This window comes from Canis lupus, chromosome 11 (genome assembly GCF_011100685.1).
Source record: "Canis lupus familiaris isolate Mischka breed German Shepherd chromosome 11, alternate assembly UU_Cfam_GSD_1.0, whole genome shotgun sequence".
Classification (NCBI taxonomy): Eukaryota; Metazoa; Chordata; class Mammalia; order Carnivora; family Canidae; genus Canis; species Canis lupus.
Window position 1 is genome coordinate 2,255,541 of NC_049232.1, and position 8,838 is coordinate 2,264,378.

Genomic DNA, 8,838 nt, shown 5'->3' on the forward strand with positions numbered 1-8,838 from the left:
GGGTATGCATCATATGGGAATCCTTTTGTGCTATCTTCGTAACTTTTTCATAAACCTAAAACTGCTATAAAAATTAATCAAAAATAGGAGATCCCTGGGTGGCTCAGCGGTTTAGCACCTCCCTTCGTGATCCTGGGGTCCCGGGATCGAGTCCCATGTCAGGCTCCTTGCATGGAACCTGCTTCTCCCTCTACCTGTGTCTCTGCCTCTCTCTCTCTCCCTCTCTCTCATGAATAAATAAATAAAATCTTTTAAAAAATTAATCAAAAGTAAAAGGGGGGAAGGGGCTCTTGGGTGGCTCAGTGGTTGAGCATCTGCCTTTGGCTCAGGGCGTGATCCCAGGGTCCTGGGATTGAGCCCCACATTGGGCTCCCCAGAGAAAGCCTGTTTCTCTCTCTGCCTATGTCTCTGCCTCTCTGTCTCTCATGAGTAAATAAATAAAATCTTTAAAAAACAAAGAACATTCCACTATTATGCCTCAAATGGTTGATCTCCCATCCCTTCAAAAAAACAAAAACAAAACAAAACAAAAACCCCACAAAACCCTAGGGCTGAAATATACCACAGGAATCTAGTCTAACTCTCCTTTTTGACAAGAAACTAAGGTCCAGAGACTGACTTGCCAAAAATCACAGCTATTGGCAGATTTGAGATCAGAAACCAAGGTTCCTACATCTTACTTGGTAATTCTACAAATGCTTTTGTCTTAAAGACACAAAGTGATTTTTCACATACTTTAACATTTAGGAGGATTTCAGGTTTTTTTCTCCCTTGTAAAGTCCTCACCTGTCTTTACGCTACCAGAATCCTAAGAAGAGAGCATACTTGTATCACCACTTTGCTTTCCTGTTTCTAAGAGCATCCACAGGAAATGTGTAACAAAGAGTTCGACAACAAAGCAATAATGCTTTTAGAAACCAAACAGCACACCCTCCTTGACTTCCCCAAAGCCACAAAATAAGTGGTTCCTAGATTTGGAAGACTCAGGGGTAAAAGTGAATGAAGAAATTACCTTTGAACTGAGATACAAAAATAAGTAAATAAATAAATAAATTCATTAAAAACTGAGATACATTTTCTTGTAATAAACACTGACCACATTTGCTAGAATTCTCTTCTATTTCACAGTTCCTGCTGAGATCTATTAGGTCTTCATGGGCAAGGTTTCCCGCATTCCAGCAAGCCATTACAACAATCCTACCCACACACCCCCTCCAGAATTTAACCCATTATATTCTTAGAGCACTTCATTTTCTGTTTTTCTTTCAGGGCCAACTTCTCTCCCTGTCTCTCATAATTTTTAATCACTGTATGACTCTTACCTTAAACTCTACAGCAAAGCCCCTCTGAGTCAGGATGCAATGGATGCTTAACTTATAACTAGACTACCCAGTGCTACACAGGTCTCACAGTAGGCCGCTTAAATTCCTATCTCAGTCAAATTATAATCACTACAGGCATGGACCTCCAGGACAGCCAGCAATCAAAAAGCAAAAGTACAAACATGAAAATCTTTTAACACCTACGATCTACTGAGGTGGACAACTTGTCTCAAATACCCTTAAGTTGCATAACAAATATGAGTTTTGTGCAGCTGTCTTATGACATCCTTTAATGTAAGCAAAGACTAAGTCAATAAAACCAATGATACTATGGGGACCAACACCATATGGTAACAAGTTCTGATTACTATGGACCTAGAACTTGATCTAAAAACAAGACGTATGGGGCACTGGGATGCCTCAATGGCTTAAGCATCTGACTCTTGATTTCAGCTGGGGTCCTGATTTCAGGATGGTGAGATGGAGCCCCAATTCAGACTCAGCATTCAGCAGGAGTCTGCTCAAGATTCTCTCCCTCTCCTCCTGCACCTCCTCTTGCTTGCACACCCTCTTTCAAATAAATCTATAAAAAGTAAAAATAAAGCCTACAATATCTAGGTTCTAGAGAAATCAACAAACTGCATACCATTCAAATGCTCATTAATCAATCTACTGACTAGGCTTCTGATAAAAACTGGGTGGTAGAGTTCAGGTGTGTTTTCTGGGCAGTCATAGGTTTAAACGGGGAATTATATATTACCAAGGGGTTAAAGAAGAAAATGCATCTGATGCCCATCAGAAAATTTGGCTCCAGTGAGACAAACCAATGTTTGTTGATGGCATCCAATTCCATGAGTGCCAACTAGGTATCAAATATGAAAAAAGTCCATCTCTGACCTTCAGGAACTCCATCTCTATAATATGGTGTCCAAAAAGTCTGGAAACCAAAGGACAAGGGGATGGATTAAAAAAACATAATCTGGGGGCGCCTGGGTGGCTCAGTCAGTTAAGCGTCTGCCTTTAGCCCAGGTCATGATCCCAAGGTCCTGAGATCAAGCCCCATGTTGGGCTCCCTGCTCGCAGGGACCTGGCTTCTCCCTCTGCTCTCCACTCTGCTCTCCCTCAAGGTCTCTTTTTCAAATAAATAAAATCTTAAAAATAAACAAACAAACAAGTATCTTTAAAAACAAATATATGGAAACATAAAAAGGTTTTATAGATTAAAAGTGACCTTGATGACATTATGTATCTATACTCAGCTGTGTTTTTAGAGCTCATAAATATACTGTAGTATTAGTGCTACAAATCAATTTTGGGGTCAATATCAAAATAAACTCGTAACCTATCTTTCATCTAACTCGCAAAAAATGCACAGGTTTGTTAGTACCAGTTAAGACTCATGCTAGTATTATCTTTCTACAAAAATAATACCAAGAGGCACCTAGGTGGCTCAGTTAAGCATCTACCTTCAGCTCAGGTCACACCAGGATACTGGGATTGAGTCCCACACTGGGCTCCCTTCTCTATGGAGAGCCTGCCACTCCCTCTGCTTGTGTTCTGTCAAAAATAAATAAATAAATAAAAAATAAACCAGGAATGAAACACATGCACAATTATACCATACGCTTATAAAGCATATGATTTCTGGCCTGCTTCCCAATTTCCAAAGGATAGAGCAGAAAGTCCAGCTTTCAAAATCTCAGGGAGAGGAGTCTTCAAGAGCCCCTAATCTGCTCATTTTTAATACTTCAATCCACTCTTTTTTTTTTCTTTTTTAAGATTTTACCTATTTGAGAGAGTGTGCAAGCAGGGAGGGAGACAGAGGAAGTGGGAGAGGGAGAAGCAGAGGAGCAGGAAGCCCAACATGGGGCTCCATCCCAGGCCCCTGAGATCAGGAACTGAGCCGAAGGCAGATGCTTACCCGACCGAGACACCCAGACACTCCCTATTCAACTTCTAAGAGTGAATTCATTTTGAGTTCTAGAGACACAAATTTCCCATCTTAAAACTGATGATTCAGAAAAGTAGTTCCTGATACCCAGGGAAGTACAGTGCACATGGTAGTATAACCTATCAAGTCAGAGAAGCCTAGAGGGGCTCCAGACTCCCCTGCCCTTCCTGTACGCTTGGTCAGCTCACTGAATTTCCAGGGTCTTCTTTCCCTGTTTTACAGATAGGGGTAATAGTACTACTGGCAGAACGGCCTGTTGTGAAAATAGAAAAAGATAAAAAAGTCTGTCAGAGACCAGTACTTTATAGGTATATGCAAATACTTTGTTCTTTGATACACAATCAGTACAACCAGAGTGAATACACCCAGAGGTCTAATATTCCTGCCTCTTCCTTCGTCCATGAAGCAAAACTAAATAATTTTGCATAGCAAGAAAAAAAAGTGCTTTCCTCCAATCACACTGTATGATTTTTAACTCTTCCTAGCAATGGTGTCCATACAATTTTAGCATTTCTATATAGGAATGTCCGTGTTTACGTGACTTTTTTCCTGCTCTGTCACTGATTACTTTCCTTCATGAATTCTCTAAAATTTAACTTTTGGTTAATTACAATTCTGTTCTTAGCACATTTTGAAAAAAGACAATCCAAATTATTTTACTACATTCATTTAATAACATACATGCGACTTCACCTAAATACAAAGTATCTTATTTAACAGAAACAAACACAGTCTGCATTGAATTTCAGCAAATCCAGATAACCACTTAGATCAATTTTAGGAATGGACAAACACTAAAGAAATATTAAATCTGTACCCTATAAGGCACAAACTTTATCCTCAATAAAGGTCTATTTAGATAAAAAGATCTTTAAAACAAATGGAGGCTTAAATTATTTAAGTTTACTAAATTTAAAAGTTTATATTTTGTCTTTTTAAGTTGTCTATTTTTTTCATGAGAAATATTAGTCTGGGGCACCTGGCTGCTCAGCAGAGCATGCAACTCTTGATCACACGGTCATAGGTTCAAGCTCCATGCTGGGTGCAGAGCTGATGTTAAAAAAAAATCCATATATATGCTTGTCTATGGTTCTTTAAAAAAAAAAAAAAAAAAAAGATGTATTTATTTATTCATGATAGACAGAGAGAGAGAGAGAGAGAGAGAGAGAGAGAGAGAGAGAGGCAGAGACACAGGAGGAGGGAGAAGCAGGCTCCATGCAGGGAGCCCAATGCAGCACTTGATCTCGGGACTCCAGGATCGCACCCCGGGCCAAAGGCAGGCGCCAAACCGCCGAGCCACCCAGGGATCCCTTCGTCTATGGTTCTTGTGAAGTCTTTGTCGGTTTTGGCATTTAGGAAGCTTTGACCTTACTAAATGGGTTGAGAATACTCTCTCCTATTTTTCAGAAGAGGTTGTGGAAAGATTGCTGTCAATTCTTCCCTAGGTTTCTGATAGTATTCACCAATGAAGCCACTTGGTTCTGGGCTTTTATTTGTGGGACTTTGTTTCTTAAAAGTTAGGAAATTTCAACCCTAATTCCCATAATCCATGAGAAATTAAAAAAAGGAACAGAAGAAACCCCCAGGAAGGGATCATTTGTATGTTCATCAAGTGGAGGAAGCTCTTTGTATTCCCAGTTTGTTAAGTATTTTTATCATGAAAGGGAGCTGCATTTGTTAAATGCTTTTATCTGTGTCTACTAAGATGTGGTTTTGTCCTTTATAATGTAGCATGTTATATTCATTATTGTATGTTGAACCAACCTTGCATTCCTAGGGTAAATCCCAGTTGGTCATGGTATACATTCTTTTTACTTTATTTTTTTTAAGATTTTTTATTTATTTATTCATGAGAGACACAGAGAAAGAGAGGCAGAGACACAGGCAGAGGGAGAAGCAGGCTCCATGTAGGGAACCCAATGTGGGACTCGATCTGGGGACTCCAGGATCACACCCCGGGCTGCAGGCGGCACTAAACTGCTGCGCCACTGGGGCTGCCCTACAATTTTTTTTTTTTACATTCTTTTTTATATGTTGCTGAATCCCATCTGCTAGCATTTTGAGGGGTTTTCCATCTATTTTTTTTTTAAGATTTTATTTATTTATTCATGAGAGACACACAGAAAAAGAGAGGCAGAGACACAGGCAGAGGAAGAAGCGGGCTCCACACAGAGAGCCTGATGCGGGACTTGATCCCAGGTCTCCAGGATCAGACCCTGGGCTGAAGGCGGCGCCAAACCGCTGAGCCACCCAGGCTGCCCTTTTCCATCTATTTTCATAAAAGATACAGGACTAGAGTTTTCTTGTGAAGTCTTTGGTTTTGGTATCAGAGTAATATTGGCCTCACAGAATGAGAAGCATGCTCTCTCCTATTTTTGGAAGAGTTCATAAATGACTGGGGTTAATTCTTGTTTAAGTATTTGGTAGGATTAATTAGGAAAGCCACTTGGTTCTGGGCTTTTTTTTTTTTTTTTTTTTTAGATTTTATTTATTCATTTATAAGAGACCCAGAGAGAGAGAGAGAGAGAGAGAGGCAGAGACACAGGCAGAGGGAGAAGCAGGCTCCATGCAGGAAGCCCGACGTGGGACTCGATCCTGGCTCTCCAGGATCACACCTGGCCTGAAGGTGGCGCTAAACCGCTGAGCCACCTGGGCTGCCCCAGACGAACTATTTTACTACTCTGTATCTTATGATTATATTACACATGCATCTGGTCAAAAAGTAAAAGCATTTGGGGAGGTGGGGGGAACTATATAAAACTACATAAAACATGAGTCTTATTGTAAATGCTCATCTATTTAAAAATATATCTATACTATCTTATTTACAGTTTTGAATTGTTTTTCATTGACAGGAACAATATAATTGGTTTTCCCATAGCACTTTCTTTTTTGCTATAAACTAAGTAGGTTTAACATGTGAATACTCAAAACACACTGCTGAAGATCCTCTCAATTCTTTAAAAAACAAAATTCTCCAAATAGTTTTCACAGTTCACAGTGACAATTTAAAAGTACATCTGCAGCAGTTAAAAAAGCGACCAACTAGTGGTTTCCTGATGAAGTTCTACATTAAGTTATATACGTTACAACTATGTTTGGGAGCTTTTATTTTTCCCAGGAGTTGTTATGGACTGCCAGTTCTATCTGCACAGTGCAGCACACTCTTCAAAGTACTTCCCTGTTCACCATCTTATTTGTCCTTCCCAATAGCCCCTGAATGGTATGGCAGGTGGGAGACTTCCCATTTCCATATTAAAGATGTGGAAACCAGCGCGGTTCATAAGCCAGTTACCACACTGTGCCTGGAATTCAAGACTTTGCATTTGGCTTACCAACTGTCACTTTGTCCCTGAAGCTATCTTAGCAAGGCAAAGTGAACTCTAACGAAAGGATGCAAGAGCATGATTGCCCAAACAGCAGCAACAGCTCTGCCCAAACGTTCACCTCTCCTGGTTCTTGAAAAGATAACATGTGAGTTGAACGGTCTGTTCTGGTAAGATAGTTATTCAGATAGGCCAGAAAATCTATTGTTGTGGGACTCATACACTCTAATACACAGTCCACTCTAGCCTTCTCCTAATCCAGTTGCCAAGCAAGTTTTCGTGTGCCTCCTGGCTGGTGCAGAGAGCTCCCACACAGTGCTTTACCTCTGTTCCAAGTCTGCTTTAAGTATAATTACAGCAAGTGTACAACACGGCAGTGGTTCTATTCATGACCCTCAAACAATGCTGGAAAAGCTAAGATACAGAGTAATTTCCAAAAACCACACAATTCTTCTCTTAGAAACAAAAGTCTACTCATTCAAACATTGAACAAAATGTTCTATTTCCTAAATAAGAAGTAAAGAGACTTCACCGTGGCTCACCTTTGTCCTCACAAACTTTTAATATTCAGCTCAGTCTAACCGGCATTCACTTACTTGCGCCATGCCCAGCAACTGACCCATTAGATCCTGTTCTCCCTCCCCTTACTGTAATGTGGCTTCAGCCAGAAACCAACATTGCACTGTACGTCAACGAAAATTTAAAATAAAAATAAATAATTGTGCCTTTAGGTACTAGGGAACAGGACTTAATTCCAAGCTCAGGATACGAGCATTTGGGCTGTCATAACTTGTTGCGATCATTATTTATCTGGCAGTTAATATGTGTCAGGCTTCCCGGTCTTCTTGCACACACAACTTAATTCTAACAACTCCATCAGGTAGTATTATGTCCGTTATGAGGATAGAACTAGGCCACAGAGGATCAGTAAACTGCCCCAAGTTCACACAACAACAAACAGTCCAAAAAGGGGATTGAACCAGGGCCTTACCCGTAACTACTGCACCAAGCCTGCCCTGCCCTCGACTACAGCCCCAAACGTGATCATAAAATTAACGGCATGACCTTGGGACAGTCATTTCATAGCTCTGGGTCTCAGTTTCTTCCACCATAAAGCGCCGTGCCCACCGTGAGATCCCAGGTGCTTTCTTGCTCTTAATGTCCACTGCATTTCCGACCGGACTACTCCCCAGCCCCTTAGGTGTAAGCGTTCAGCCTGAAGTTTTCCCACCACGCCGCGTTCTAGCACATTCTCCACATTCTTCGGGGTGCTAGAGCTCGGTGTTCACTCCGCGGTTTTATTTTCCGGTATTGAACCTGGAAGGCTAAGATCGCCGGCATTCTCTCGCGATCGGAGAGCACCTTCCCCCCCCTGCTACGAGCACCCACTAGGCCCGAGCCCACTCCAGATAGTTCCCGGCATACTCCAACCCACCTCGCGGCGTCCCGGGTAGCCAGGAAAAGGCCTCAGAAAGCCCCAGAAGCAAAGCCATAGGAAGAAGTTAGCCACCCAGAGGTCAAGGGAGGCTCCAGGGCACCTGCCACGCCTCCCGACCCCGGCGGCGCGGCCTGGGCCCGGCTTCCCGCGCCAGGCGGCCCCGCAGCAGGCCCTGTCCCTCACGACCCGCGCGCCTGCGGGGGCCTGGGCTCTCGAAAGCCGACCCGACCCCCTGGGCCCCGGCCACGCCCGGCCCTTCGCCCGCCCTTCGCCCGCCCGCGCCGCGCACCCAGGCCCCCCGAGGTCCTCACAGGCCCGAGGACACGCGCAGGCCTCCCGCCTCACCTCGAGTCGTGCGCGGCCCGCGCCTCCACCCGCCCGCACGCCCGGCCCCGCGCTGCAGTGGAGACAGCAGCGGAGGCTGCCCGACCGTCACGTGCCGCGGGACCAAGAGGCCTCAGCTACCGCGGCTGCCGCGCGAGCGAGCTCCACCGCGCGAAGCCCAGCCCTGCGTCCGCCCCTCGCTCCTGAGTAGCCAGGGCCAGCGCCAAGTCCCGCTCCCCCGCGCCAGCTCCGGGAGCTGATTGGTCGAGGGAGACATCGCTCTAGGCACCTTCCCACACGCCCCCTAGGGCTATTCTTCGTGGAGTGTAAGGATTGGCCGGAGCAGAGGCAGGAAGTGGCTGCTGGTTGGGCGGAGGAAAGGGGGCGGGCCGCCGCGGAATCGGGAGCAGCGGGCGCGCGCCCTGGGGCGGGGCCGGCCGGGCGGGCGCTCAGCCGCCGCGTCGTCCCGCTGCCTTA

At 44.2% G+C, this 8,838-nt stretch overlaps 1 protein-coding gene across 1 annotated transcript in view; it reads right to left on the minus strand.

Moving 5' to 3' along the window:
* CANX (calnexin) overlaps positions 1-8,481 on the minus strand; it is a 31,991-nt gene extending 23,510 nt beyond the window's left edge. The window contains 1 exon segment of the mRNA NM_001003232.1: positions 8,383-8,481. The gene's annotated coding sequence lies outside the window, so the exon portion shown is untranslated.
* Positions 8,482-8,838: the final 357 nt, after the last annotated feature.